This window comes from Polyodon spathula, chromosome 5 (assembly GCF_017654505.1).
Source record: "Polyodon spathula isolate WHYD16114869_AA chromosome 5, ASM1765450v1, whole genome shotgun sequence".
NCBI classification, from domain to species: Eukaryota; Metazoa; Chordata; class Actinopteri; order Acipenseriformes; family Polyodontidae; genus Polyodon; species Polyodon spathula.
The window spans coordinates 62,565,076-62,579,772 of NC_054538.1; positions in this window are offsets into that span (position 1 = coordinate 62,565,076).

Consider the following 14,697-nt stretch of genomic DNA (forward strand, 5'->3'; position numbering starts at 1 on the left):
AGTCAAATGTATTTTTAGATTTAAACAGAAAAAAAAATCTATATAGATTTTATGAATACGTTTTAAACCAAATTAAAAATATCTAAAGCAAAAACTAAAAAATAAAGTTTTTTTAACCATTAAACAAGCCTTTTAATGCACAAAAACCGGCTCATTATTTAACCAGATGTCCACCTTGGATTTACTGTGAGTTTCAATAGTTACAAAAATGTTAATCATTATATTAAAATAAGAACAACTGAAATAAAAAATTGAATGTGGGCTTTTGTTAAAATAGCAAATCACTGTTTTGATTGTATAATATGTGCCTCTAAAAACAGCATCTCTCACTGTAAACTGAATGTGGAAAGCACTGATTGAGTAGCTGCCTGTGACCAGGATGGCTTGCAGTGGTGACGTCAAACCCGGAAGAACACAGACTCCAAAACAAGGACTGGCAGGTGAAAACTGAGCCATGGCGCTCAGTATATTTATTAAATGATAAACAGCAAATAAAAGATTTAAACAAAACCAACACAAACAAAAAGGCATGTTGGCCAAACAAACAGACACATATAAGACAGAAGTGGATGAAACAAACAAGTATTGTGTGAGTCCTCTTTTACAAGTAGCATTTGTTATATTTTTAAAACACCTTCTAACTCCACCCGTTCTCCACACACAACTCCGAGTGAATGAAAACATGTTGCTTTTATGCAGCTGTACCGAGACTCGATTGCTAATCAATCATTCAATTGGAGTCTCGGTACAACTGCACGTGAATTAATAAAAGTGCAATTCCCCGTGCTCACGTATTATTACATTTTACCTGCACGTGAAGTGCTGTGCAATTCTCGTGCCTAAATACAAACGTACATTTTAAACACTCGTGCTCGTAACCCATATTTATATCCAGTGTACTTTATACATAAACACCAACATTAACACACTACATACAACATTAAACACTAATAAACATGAAGGGGTGGGACACTCCACCACACTGCCCTAGTGTATTAAGTCCGCATTGCACTAAAACATGTAGAAGTCATTTAAAAGGGCAATGCTCAGATGATCCAAACTGCCCCATCAAGTCACTGGAGAAATATTTAATGAGATAAAGAATATGGAAGCTTTCTATCTTTATTCATGAATCGGATGAGATCACTAATGTGAGTGATAAAAATATCTGGTATATTTGTAGGCCATTAGGAAATATTTTAAAAATTGGTTTAAAAAAATGCTGTTTTGTACATTCATTTCATATAGAAGCTCATAGGCAATGTTGTTATAATGGAGGACTATATTTTGTAGAGCGTTCATTTCAAAGTGCTAAAAATAAAATAAAAAACACAGTTAAAATACATTAATTGTATTGTAACATCAGGCCCCATTACCCAACCAGTGGTATGCCTGGACCATTATGGGAGAATATATATATATATATATATATATATATATATATATAATATATATATATATATATATATTATATATATACATATATATATAATGAGCCAGTAGGAAAAAAGACCACTAGGGGCACATTTCTGTGAGTTATGTTTACCAAGAGAACAACAGAACAGGAAAGCTAGATTGACGCTTGTCCACTACAGTATGTTTCCTCATACTTGACCCAGAAGTATCAACTTTTTAGATAATTGATCCATTAATATTACTGCTCAATCCAACACCTCTTTTGTGCAAAGCCTGTTGATCATTTGGTAATGTGCAGGAGCGGCAAATTAACGACTTCCTAAAGTCATTACATATGTAACCTACACAGCCACATAGTCTAAACAGATCTCGATCCCTCTATACAAGAAGCAGATTCCGAGCCCCCTAGAAATGCTTCATCTCATGTAATAATCACACTGTAATGAATGTACTGCAGTTAGCCACAAAGGAATATGTCAGTGATTACTTATTTAACAGTTCCTCATGATTTTCCACTTAGTAGTCTGTATTTTTAAAAGTAGCCTAAACTGAAACAGATTATTTTTGCACAGAGGTCGCAAGAGCACAGGTGGTATCCTTTTCATTGCAATTAGAGGAAATAACGCAAAATGACACTTGCAGTTTTCAGAGTGCTTAGCAACAATTTCCTGTTTCATTAGTTCGGGACAAACACCAATCACATGTGCTTTAGATACAAAATATTTATTTGGGAAATAAACCTCTGGGAATCCATGGCTGATCCGATTGCTCTTCCTCCAGACAGGCTACTAACACGTAAGAACACATTTTCATAAAAGCATTTTTAAGATCTATAATATTTGTTCTAATGTAAACGTAATACGCGCTGGAGGTCCACCGACCTAATTGTTTGATAAGGAACTGGAACTCCATGGCAAGAAGCTGAAGAAGCTGCTCTGATCCAGAAGGAATGACCGGAGAACTGTTCAGCTGCGATTCCGGACCAGGTAAGAATCTGGTGAAGGTGAAAGAAGAACCAATGGCGGGTGACAATTTCTCTATTTTCTTTAATAAACAGCAGGTTTGAGGGTAATGCTCCCTGAGAAAGGCAGAGTTGGAGGGAACCATTTCCTTCCTGGTCAGTTTTACTTCTTTGAGCAGGAAGGATAGGGTATCAGAAGTGGTGATTGATAGATCAGAGATACAGGGGTGAATCTGGGGGTTGAATTTATTTGAATGTGAAGTAAACTCTGAACACCTAAGAAATCCAAAGAAGACTAGAAGAAAAAGGGCTTCTAATGTTTTATCTAAAAACTGGTAGGAGTAGACAGAGTGAATGAATGAGATGCACTGTGGGAGTATGTTGACGGTGATAGGTAGGTGAGCCTGGGGAGAAGGAGATTCTGATCATTGAAGCCCTTTCAGAATTTGTGAATTTGTGAGTTACTGAGTGTAGAGCTGGGGGCACCGAAAATGAGTTTATGAAAAAAACTGCAAACCGGAAATTGAAACTTTGATAGAGGAAACTCTTAATGCTGTTTTTAAGAGACATAATAAAGGATGATACTATGGACATTGAAAAATGAAGGGAAGGGAATGTTGAATGCAATATGACATTTTTTAAAGCAATTCCAGTGCATTTGCAGTGAGCAGGGAGTGATGCTGAGAACAGATGTTTCTTGAACCTGTAGAACCAGGAAATGTCAGAGGAATGTCAGGTTGGAAATGGGAGGAATCTGAGTTGGCAGGAGGTCGGCTTCGGGTGGTAATGCTCTGAATCTCTGCATTTGGAAACAAGGAAGTGAATCAGTGATTACATTCGGGTGGCCAGGAATGTGCTGAGTTCTGAGAATTACCTGATGAGTAACAGATAATCAGGTAATCCTTCTAAATAGTCTCATTACATGGTGGGAGGATGGATAATTGTTAATAATTAATTTTTGAGCCCAGGAGGACCTCCAAATGAATGTGACCGAATACATCTCGTACAATGACGAGAATTGATCAGGTGTAGAAATGGTGCTGAATTTTTCTGTCCATAGAGCAGAAAACCATTTTCCCTTGTAGTATCCTCCAAAGCCAAGAGTGGGAGCTGCATCTGTGAAGAGTTGAATGTCTTTGGGCAGCAGGAGACAGTCATCAGTAATGCCATTCCATTATTTTTGTAGGTGATCCCACAGGCAGATTTCCTTGTGGCCAAAAAAATCCAGGAACATTAAAGGAATCAACAGAAGGGATCAGGAGAAGAAGGTAGGAGATGAAAGTTCTTCCTTGAGCAATTGTCCTCATGGCATAGTTCAAATGGTCTGGTAGGGACAGAAGATCACGTTTGGTAGGAGGGGGACTGGAAAGAATGATTTTAAATGCATCTGCTTTTTCAAAATTATCCAACCATGCATTTTTCCCAGCAATTTTGATTAAAGATATGGCGTGGTCGATTGTTGCATATTGCAGGGAGAAACCTTTGCAAGGATTAAACTTTTTGAATTTGAGCTGAATTTTTGGGGTTGCAGGGACAAACTAATTGGGAATGGGCTTCCCCGCAATGACTGCATATGTGAAGGACGTTACAGGCAGAGTAGGAGCAGATTCCTTGATTGAAATTGATGCAAATCTGGCCATCTTTTGATCTGGAGGGGATGAAAGAATGACGAAGATTGTGAGAGAGGGATATGAGGGAATGGGGTAGAGGGTCAGTAAGGAAGCAGGAAATGGTGGGATGAGCATGCTAGGAGCGGGAGACCTGTGAATAAATGAAAGAATATGTCTTGATTCAGGGTGCCCCAGTAGTTACTCTGGTTCCGTTGTTGGAGATGGGCAGTGGCTTTGGCAGAGAAGGCTTTGTGGTATTCGTAAAAATGGGAACCTCCAAATCTAACTGACATATCTAAAATTATGGACGAATAATCATCCAGCTCAAGCCAGCGGTAGGGATAGAGCTCACAAATGATGTCCCTGAATTGGCTGAAACCTAAAATGAACTCGGAAATGGTGAGTGTTTTGAATAAGCGGTGGTCGACGGTTCAAAGTGTAACTGAGAGGTCGCCGCACTGAACACCCTGGTACTGAGAGAATCTAATGTGTTAGTGAGTAGGGAAACTAAGTTAATATCCGCCCCTGCTAAAATCTGGTAGGCAAAGGGACACAGGCTTGTTGGTACAATACTATATTTTCAACAGAGGTAGTATTTTAATTCAGAACAATATGGTTCTGAAAATATCACTTGCTAAATGAGAGGGTTGGACATGTGAACTGTAATACAGTACATACTTTTAAATGTGGTACGTATTACAGCTGTATGTAAAATTCCCCATTAATGACACCACAGCAAAATGAAATAAAAATGTTAACCATGCACAGAACTGCTAAAACATAGAAGGCAATGCAATTTAGCAAAATATTTAAAAATAACAACACCAGTTTCCATATATATATATATATATATATATATATATATATATAAAACTGCTGTACTGGCATTGATACAATGGTCTGTTCCTGTGATCACACAGATATATCCCACACATTGATCAATATGACTCTACTTGAAAAGTTTAGATGTGAGTTTGATGTGTTGTGGTAGGATTGGTTTACAATACCCAACCTCCCCAATCTCCCCAATCTCCCGTTCTCCGTTTGTCAAAATCAATTTCCGAATTGTCAATGTCTGCAGTGAACACTGAAGTCTGCCATAGTGATTGGAGGCTGTCGATGCAAGAAAGAGGTGATTGTAACGAGTGTGGCTGCCTCTCCTGCTGCCTGCATCTTGTGTTGAATACCCTGCTCCTTGGTGAACAGCCCTAAAGCCATGAATTTGATCTTTGCAAAGGCTAACATCTGTCAACTGTCATTTTAGTAAGATTGATGACAGGCGAGGAAGGAGAGTGTGGAGGGGGTGGTGGGGGGGGTGGGGGTGGTATGGGAAGGGGGGAGCTGAGAGCAGCCCCAGTGGCAGTGGCCATGGCAGCCAGGGGTCACTGGCACCAGCTTCTCCAGTTGTCTCCGGCAGCAGCAGGAAGCAGCACTTGCACCACATTGGCAGTAATTGCATTGGGTTGTTACAGTTGATAACAGCAACTCTATCAGAGGTTGGAGAGTGTGTGAAATAAAAAGAGTGGCATTTATCACGTTATGTATCTCCTTATCCAAAATACTTTGCTGAAATGAAAGGAAGAATAGGTTGTCATGACAGCCATAAAAATGTTGTTTATAATTACCTTAATGCATATTGGCAGTGCAAGGGAAAGCTATCACATAGAACTAAAGAGGTTATTTACAATTTCATCATGCAGAATTTATTTATATATATATAAAATAAAATTTACCAATAGAAGATCTGCATTTTCTCTGTGGCAGTCCAATCATAAGTGAGCAGAGGTGGGACTTAAACAGTTGAAGGTCTTGAGTAGGTTTAACCAATGGGAGAGTCAAAGATCTGTGACAACCCTGGTTTTGCAGCTGTCCTATCAATTAGTGAGCAGAGGTGGGGCATAAATATGTTAGGGTAAGCTGAATTTTGCACAATATTGTTAATATTATACAGAGTTACTATTGAGAATTATATTGAGAACTTCGAAGTAATATTTAGAATAGCTTTTTACAAATTAAAAACACATTTCATCAGACAAGAGACATCGTAGTTGATTTGGTTACAAATCAGTTTTCACTAAGAACTTTTTCAGAAAAATTTATACACGACAGATACTTGGACATAGGAAGCTAAGGGATATACTCGCCACTTTCAAAATTCAAATTGTTAAAGGTATCTGTGTTTCCATGTTATTATGCGACCTGTACACTTGTCAAGTTATGGTTTTTCCCACTAACCTTGTCGTGACCAATATCGTTGACCTACAGACAAGTTTCAGTCGTGATGTTTATGCTCTACAAGAGGTTCAGTGAAACGTTCGGGATTTGGAAACCCGTGTGTACCTAACTACAAATTTAACCTACTCGCTCCTCGTATTGGGCACATGTTATGTAGCGTTACTCCTGGTTCATAGAAGCATTGTTAACATACAAGAATTTGCGAACTAAATAAAGACAAACAAATGGAAACGTTTATTTCGCTGGACCCGTAAGTCCCCTATGTTGCTTCCGTGTAGTTGGGAGTTTTTATCTCACAAATGTACACTCCTAGGGAACAACGACTTTTGCCTCAAATAGAGGTGTTTATGTGAAATTACTTTCTCTGATTTCTGACTACGACAGCATGTTATGCAATTGCTTGTTAACAGCAACAGTATTCTCGTGTACCACTAACAAGATTCAGAATGAATAAAAGCAGAAATTCAGGAAGCGCAGTACGAAGCTGTACTGGTAAATTAAATCTCTGATGATGGAAACGCAGCTCAGTTGTCTTGTGTTTTCAGGTATGTGACTGACAGGGGCCTGAAAGAACTGTTGTTCTGTGAAAATGTGTTACATTTGCTAAAATAAAAATGATAATACAAATGCTTATAAAAAGACCACATTTCCAAAGGGCTTATTTTTATTTAGATTATATAGATATTTTTAATATTATGCAGGACAGCAGCTATAAAATTGTTAGCTTTATTAAAAATGTGCTCAAATGAATCTACCAAGTAATTAACTAATGCCCATAAATTAACCGATCAAAAATGTTAATCGAGCGACAGCCCTAATATATATATGGCATGTAGTGAACCCCCCCGCTATAAAAATTCCACAGCCCACCATATACAAATATAATATTCATAAATTATCGATAGTATATTTCTAAATATGATACATATTAGCAGAGTCATCAATGTTAGGGTAAGTTTCCTTTCCCAATGTATAAAATGGGGTAAAAAAAGGAGAATTCTAGAAATTTTGCAGCAAAAGTTTTGCTTTTGTGGATGAGGGAAAAAAAGTTACAAGAAATAGATGTCTACAATTATTTATTTCAGCAATTTTTTTTTCAAAACTCCAAAAACGCTCATTCAAAAGTACTCATACCCTTTGATGCTATGATAGTAGTAGAAATTTCAATATGATAATGCAAAACCTAATTCTAGAAAAGTCTCGAAAATGCTGGATTGTAGATGAACATTCTTGAGAGTATAAACGGGTTAAGCATAGAGTGATTGCTGTTATTACCAATAAATCAATATGGGAAAAACTAAAGAGCCATCTGAAGACCTTAGGCAGAACTTTATTTATTGTTATAAAGCTGGAGAAGGATACAAGAAGATTTCCAAGCATTTGAGTATCCCAATTTCAACTATTGTTTCTATTATCAAGAATTACAAGACTCCGTCGGTCTGGAAGAAAGCAGGTTCTTTCACCAACAACAAGTCAAGGAATTGTGAGGAAGGTTAAGATCAATCCAAGATTGACTGCCAAAGATACTCAAAGTGAATTGGCTGTAAGTGAATGGGGTTCCCTTTCAATTTGAAGACAACCAATAACCAGTACTTTTGCGATATGCCTGCCACAGGTCAGGTATTTAATGACAATTTTATGTCAGAGCTGCTGATAGGCCCATCCGGGGAGTAATGACCTTGGTCCCACCTACTGAGAGATTAAGTAGTCAGTCTGCAGAGATCACATTCTCTTTGCTTTTGACTAGTCTCCTGCTGCTCCAAAGAGTCCTCATCTGCCCATAAGGGTGGGGTCGGTACCGGGGAAGGTGCCGGAGGCGGAGCTGGGATAGGTGCAGGGGGCAAAGCCTGCTGTCTGTCCAGGTACTCGAGGAGTACCTGGTCCTTTGCCTGCCTACTGTGCCTTGCCTGCTTACTGCTCCTTGACCGTGAGTGGCTGCAGGCTCGGTTGGCTGAAGCCTGTGCACAGGGTATATACCCTGTGATGGGCTGGAAGGCAGGTGGAGGAGGGGGGAGGATGGGACTCCCATTGCTGCAGAGGGCTCAGATGAGCTGGCTGAGGAAGTCGCTCCTGTGAACTTTGCAAGCCTCCTGCGGATGAACTGAGGCTGGAACTTTGCACAGATCGTTGCACAGAACGTCTCATCTTCTGAGGCAGAAGAGGCATGCTGCATCCCCAAGCACTTAACACATAAGAGGTGCTTGTTCTGTGGGGAAAGCATCCCTCCACAGGATGTGCTAGGGTGGAACTTGGACATAGTGCTGTCCGGAGCATCTGCAGTAGGGGTGTCAGCACCAATACACCGATACTAACTTTAGTACCAAATAGTTCCTTAGCCTTTCGCTCAAAAAATAAATGTGGCTTGTTTTTATATATTTCATGCTTGGTAATTAAGGGTTTCAAACATTCATTGGACGGTACTTGTGCACAATTTACACACTGTGGCTGAGGTATATTTCCGCTTCCAGCACAAATAAAACTGAAATTCAAGTAACTGCCTGCGTATTTCCTTAATTTTGCAGGGTTAATAACAAATTTATGTTTTTTACTCACAGCAAAAGAAGAAAACTGCCTAGGTGAACTGATTACTTGTCTACAGGATTATCATAGTCTTACAAATGTTGTAGAAAAAACATATATAATTTGTTATCATTTTCTTAAAAATGTTGTGGAATAAATTATATTCCAAGGCATGCAATGCATATGTTCTATTCTTAAATGACACACCATTGATATTTATAAGAAATACTAAATCAAATGGGTTGATATTATATTTTTAGAGGCAAACTCTACATACATACTACTACTTATTATTATTATTATTATTATTATTATTATTATTATTATTATTATTATTATTATTTATTATTATTATAACACAAACTTACACAATTTCAAACCCTCTGTCAAAATCATGAACATGAATAATGTAGAATGAATGGCCAAAAATAAAAATAAAAACTGAATAAAAAAAACAAAGCATGAACCACAATTAAAAAATAAACAGTGTCACAAGATCTCTTGTGGGTATTTGTTATGAATAATTCAAGATTTGCTTCTACTGTAAAGAAAATGTAAAATAACAGTGACCCATAACACATTAATTTGTAGCCTGTATGCCTTATAAGAGTTTGCATTTGTTTATTTGACAAGCGCATCAGCTACTTTCCTTTGAAAATTGAGAATCCTCTGAATGAGAGCATAGGAAACATCCCCATACAGTGTTCTTAGTGATTACTGAAGATCTGGAATTAAAGTTCTTCAATTAGCAAAATCTATATGCATATACATATATTGCATACACTTCTAAATATGATTCATAGAAAAATGCATTTTCTTATGGAAGGGCCACATAATGCTTCACTATATTTGCATCAGGCGAAATACCTATGTATAGATATGCACTTTACAGGTATGGTATGTGCAACGTATATTTTCTGCAATGGGAATACCTTTGGTTTAGTCCTTTTAAACACACGATGCGAACAGTAAGCGTTTCTTTACTCCTTATGTTTTTGGTGAGAGGGAGTAGTTGAATTTGATCAGACCTCTCTGAAATATGCAGTAACCTCTCTAGCCTCAAATTGAAAATAACCAGATCTTAAGAGCAAGAGCCTCCTGGTGTGTCAGCAGCCCAATACTATTTCATAAACATCTGCAATATTTCACCGGTGTAGCAGGCATTATATATCAGTGAGGGTGATGACTGAAAATAAATGGGGCACACGGTAACTAAAGCATTCACTGTTTGTCTTATACAGTTTTTTTTTTTTTAAATGTATCAAAGTAATTTTTTTGTGTGTTTTTTTCAGTGAAGGGAAATTTAACACCTCGTTTACCTCTAGTTGCTATTTCAACATTAAAGAAAGTTTAATCACTTAGACTGTTTATTAAACCCTTGTTAAAAGTGTCCACTGCAATTTAAAGTTAATGTTACTCTTTAGAAATTCTCGCTAGAAAGTGCATTTTCCAGTGAATGAGGGTGTTGGGTAATTTTTTGGCTTTCCTGTTTAGCAGTCGTGTTCAGTAAAACATATTTTAAGTCTTGAGGCTTATGTTCATTTGGGGACTTTTACAAAGAAGTGCTGTTTGTGTAGAGGACGTTGTGAAATTACACAACCTCTAAGAGCTCACCACAAGTGGTAACATAGGAAGGTGCCATGCCCCTGGGTTTCCCTTTCAGTTCAGCTGTAGTTAAACCACAAAGAACCCTTGAAAAAAACTTTAAAAAAGAATTCAATGGGAACCCATAAGTGAATCTGCTAAAGGGTCCCTTAAAATGTTATTAAGAAACCTTAATGAATCCTGCAATTATCTTCTGAAGAAACTTAGTCTGAAACTAATGAAGTGTTTTATGTGAGTGCTAGATCTTTCTGAAACCTTATAGCTCTTTGCAATGCTTGAAATGACTTCTTATAAAAGTACATTTGCATGGTTAATTAGCACTTTATCATGCCTTTTCTACTCTTTACTATAGAGCAAGATAACTGACCATTTCTGTTCTAAATAACAGACACCAAAACCTTAATAACAATCATATTAGATAGCCATTATTGTCATATATTTACACTCAAAGATCCCTGCACAACACAGATTTAACATAATACAACCATTATCCCATATACCATCTTTCCTTGTCTAGAACTATCTGGCTTAGGGACAGTGATGACAGTCTAGGTGCATGTGTTTTTGTCGCTCACCCTAAAAAACTTAACAATATTTCAGACAAGGGCACACAACTGCATTGGAAAAACAAAGCAACACCAGTAAGAGAGATAACATCAGATTAAGAAACTAAATGAAGAAAAGTTTGCTGCACCATTCCCAATGTACTATACTCAAAATAAATATTGCAAGAAAGGGACCTCAATAAAGAAATAACAAGATTATTTCCTGCAGATTTCCCTCATAATTTCAATTTTAAAAAAACGTAATATAGCAATTATCACACTGAAAAGATAGCAACTGCACATTGCGCTAACTCTGAACATCAATAAGTTTACATACTTGCATAACTACTGTATTAAATATGGCTGATGTGTGGAACAAGTATTTTGAACTCCTGGACCCTATAATGGTGTGTACAGGATCACCAAAGGAAACTATCATTCGATTGCATTCCAGTTGTGTGACTTGCAACACACAGTATTTTGTGAGTAGTAGGATTACTGACCAAATAAAGCTGCGGTGTTGGTCCAAATCCTGAAACCATCCCCTACCCTCTCAAACTGATCTAAACAGCTACAAATCTAAATACTGCATTAATTCAGGTCTTTAAAACATGTCACCTTTTGAAAAAAATAGTTTGGAAAACAGAATTACATGACTCACTGTTAGACTGTTATTTTTTAACCCGCGGTACCTAAATTATATTTTCAATGATATGAAGTGCTACTGTTTATTTCAATTTGATGTTCATATTTGTTATGTTTTGTGCACAACTGTATGTGCTAACATAGTCTACCATACAATTATATTTGCTTTTTTTAGTTGTTGATTTTAATTTTTGAAATTCATCACACATGCTTTTTGAAGTGGTACAGCTACACTGCTGGATGTTCCCATGGCTACTCTGTTGGATATAACTGCTGATTTGATGATAAATGCAAGAAAGCATGGTAGGGTGTGGGTTATGTGAGGAAACACATTCATAGATATTTCTCTTAAAACGAATGCAAGCCACTTATTGGAAATGCGCAGCTACTTTCCCTGCAGATGTCTTAAAAGGAGTTGACAAAGTTAACCCAAACTAATACTTTAAGTACTGTACAGAAACCAGGACATGTTTAAATCAAATTCAAGTTCAATATTGATTTACGCCTTGATGTAGGCTACCTGAATTAGTATTAAAGTTAAAAAAGGGGCAAAGCAAATTACCTGCAAGCTGGTACACTACTGATGTGTTAAACACACACTATTGCTTGTACACGAATAAGCTACGTTTTAAGGCCTACATACAACTAAACATCAGAAAGGCCACTGTTGGCATACCTTTCTGTGTATCACTGATCTGCTCCAATTTATTACTCAGTGTGCAAGCAATCAATTTGAATAAAAAAAGCACTCAGATTCAGAAGCAAAGGTTCAGCAGTTTATCATGCACATATTAAGAACTATAAAGGTATCCATTTAAGATATTTGAGACGTCAGAAATATAAACATGTTATAATACAAATTGTGGGCCTCACACAATTAAAGCAGGCAGTATCTGAATACAAACTCAACAAACTTGTAAGAAAAAAAATAAATATAAAATAAAATAACAAATCTGGATTTCTCTCATTATAGATTTGTAGCATTCTACTCTACTTTCTCCCTCTCGTTAAAATTGAGAAATCAACCCCAGAAGAAAAAAGTCCTAAACTTACACATCCTTATATTGTATTTAATTGAGCCCACTAACATATCTCTATCGTTCATGGATCACGTGGTCTAAAAATAGATATTTCATGATTAAACGTAGATTTAAGTGTAAACAAATACTGCATGTTGTCATGGCTTTCTTTAAAATGGGTCATTAATCCTACACTACTGCCTTAATAATAATAATAATAATAATAATAATAATAATAATAATAATAATAATAATAATAATAAAACCCCTAAAAATGTGAGTCTCATATCATCTGGATGTGATAGACTCAAAAAAACAACAGCCCAACTTTTATGATGGTTTGAGCTTAATATAATCTCAAACAACTACAAACAGAAACCACAACACAAAACACATACTTACAAATCTTTTTACTTGTAAAATATTGAGTGCTTTAAATGAAGAAGAAACTCCACTTGCTCTAATGAACACTGACTTATGTTTTTCATGAAGCCATCTTTTTCCTCAGCAAACTAAATTTCAGTAATTTTATCATTTCATTTGCCTGCCAGGTTATTATATGTCTTTACACTTGCCTTGACCTAAATTCAAGTTGAGATTGTGACATTACTGTCTGGACAAGACATGGGCCGCATGCAATTGAACAGCTTAAGTGTCTATAAAATATAACCCCCTCTTTCACATTAAAGAAAAAAAAAAACTGCTGACAGATCATATCTCATCATAAATGTAATTGCTCTGAATATATGCCCAGATAATTATGCAAGTTTGCAGCTAAAAGGAAAGCATTTTGTGAACGATGGTTTAACAGTTGCAGATAGTTAGCCCTTCTTTATTTGCTACTGAGACTACACTGATGGCAGCTTTTTAGCCTCTGATGCTAATTTAGCTCCTCTACATATGGCTCGGTTATTAAGTGTCAGGAGACTTCCTGTGTTAATAATTAAATGTCAATTATTTCAAAAAGCATTTTAACCCCTAATCAAACACATTTGACGTCACCAGGTAGTGAACCATAATCACACTTCTGACAGCCTGCAAATCAATTATGACTTGTGACAACCAGTAATTATGAGTTGTGAGGTTTGATAGAGCTGCCTGCCAAGATGGCTACTTATGGCTCGCTGCCATTAGACACATGTAAACACCTGTTATTTCTCATGAAAGGCAGCAGCTACTACAAGGGCTAGGAGAATTCAAACATTAAAATAGATCAGATTTAATGACTTCCATCCATTGAGTGTTATAATCACACCTGTTGGAAAGAAAAAGATTACTTAGGAAAAAAAATATTGTGGAAGATATGTCATAGTACTGCCAAAAGTACAAAAGTGTATTAAGTTATACCTACGATGGATTGCAACCCCACAGTCAGACTGACAGGGATGGTTTGGAGATATGTATGGCAATAAGTGAATGATTAAATCATTTATAGGAAAGGGAGAGCTCACCACAAAGGCACAACACGGTCTATAAGATCTATAAGGAGGCATTTTGAAAATGTTATATCGTCAGGTGATGCTGTGATACTGTACCCAGGTGCTGTACAAGAACCATACTCAGTCTCCACATGGAACAGATTTAAGGTTGTAACTCAATCCAATGCTAGATCATTGTATACTTTGTCTGAGGATTTTTAAGAGGACTGGCCACTGATATCTTACAAAGACAACTATATACATTATCTAAATGCTGCCCTTAAACTTCCTTCCCACCTTTTAATAGCAGTCATTGGTGCGATAAATGGTATTCATACCTAGTTAAAGGTGGTTTACATCAATAAAGAGGATCCCACAATCTACATGTCTAAGCTTTTTTAGGTGCTGAAGACTGTGTCTTGATAATGATAATGAAATGGCTAATTATTGGTAGGGTAGCTTGGCAAGGCCTGTGGAAATTCATGCACATTCTTTTACAATGAGAATAGTATACAATTTATTAATGTAAACAAAATCCAGCAGAAACAACTACGCCATCCCAATGACTAGGGCCAGTGTTTAGTGGAAATTTCTGCGGTTTTCTCCAAAATGACCCTAGACCCCATAAATACAACAATGACTACAACTACTACTAATATAATATTAATAATATTATGGACTAATTTCATAATAATACATTCTAAATAGTCAGTGAACATCTGC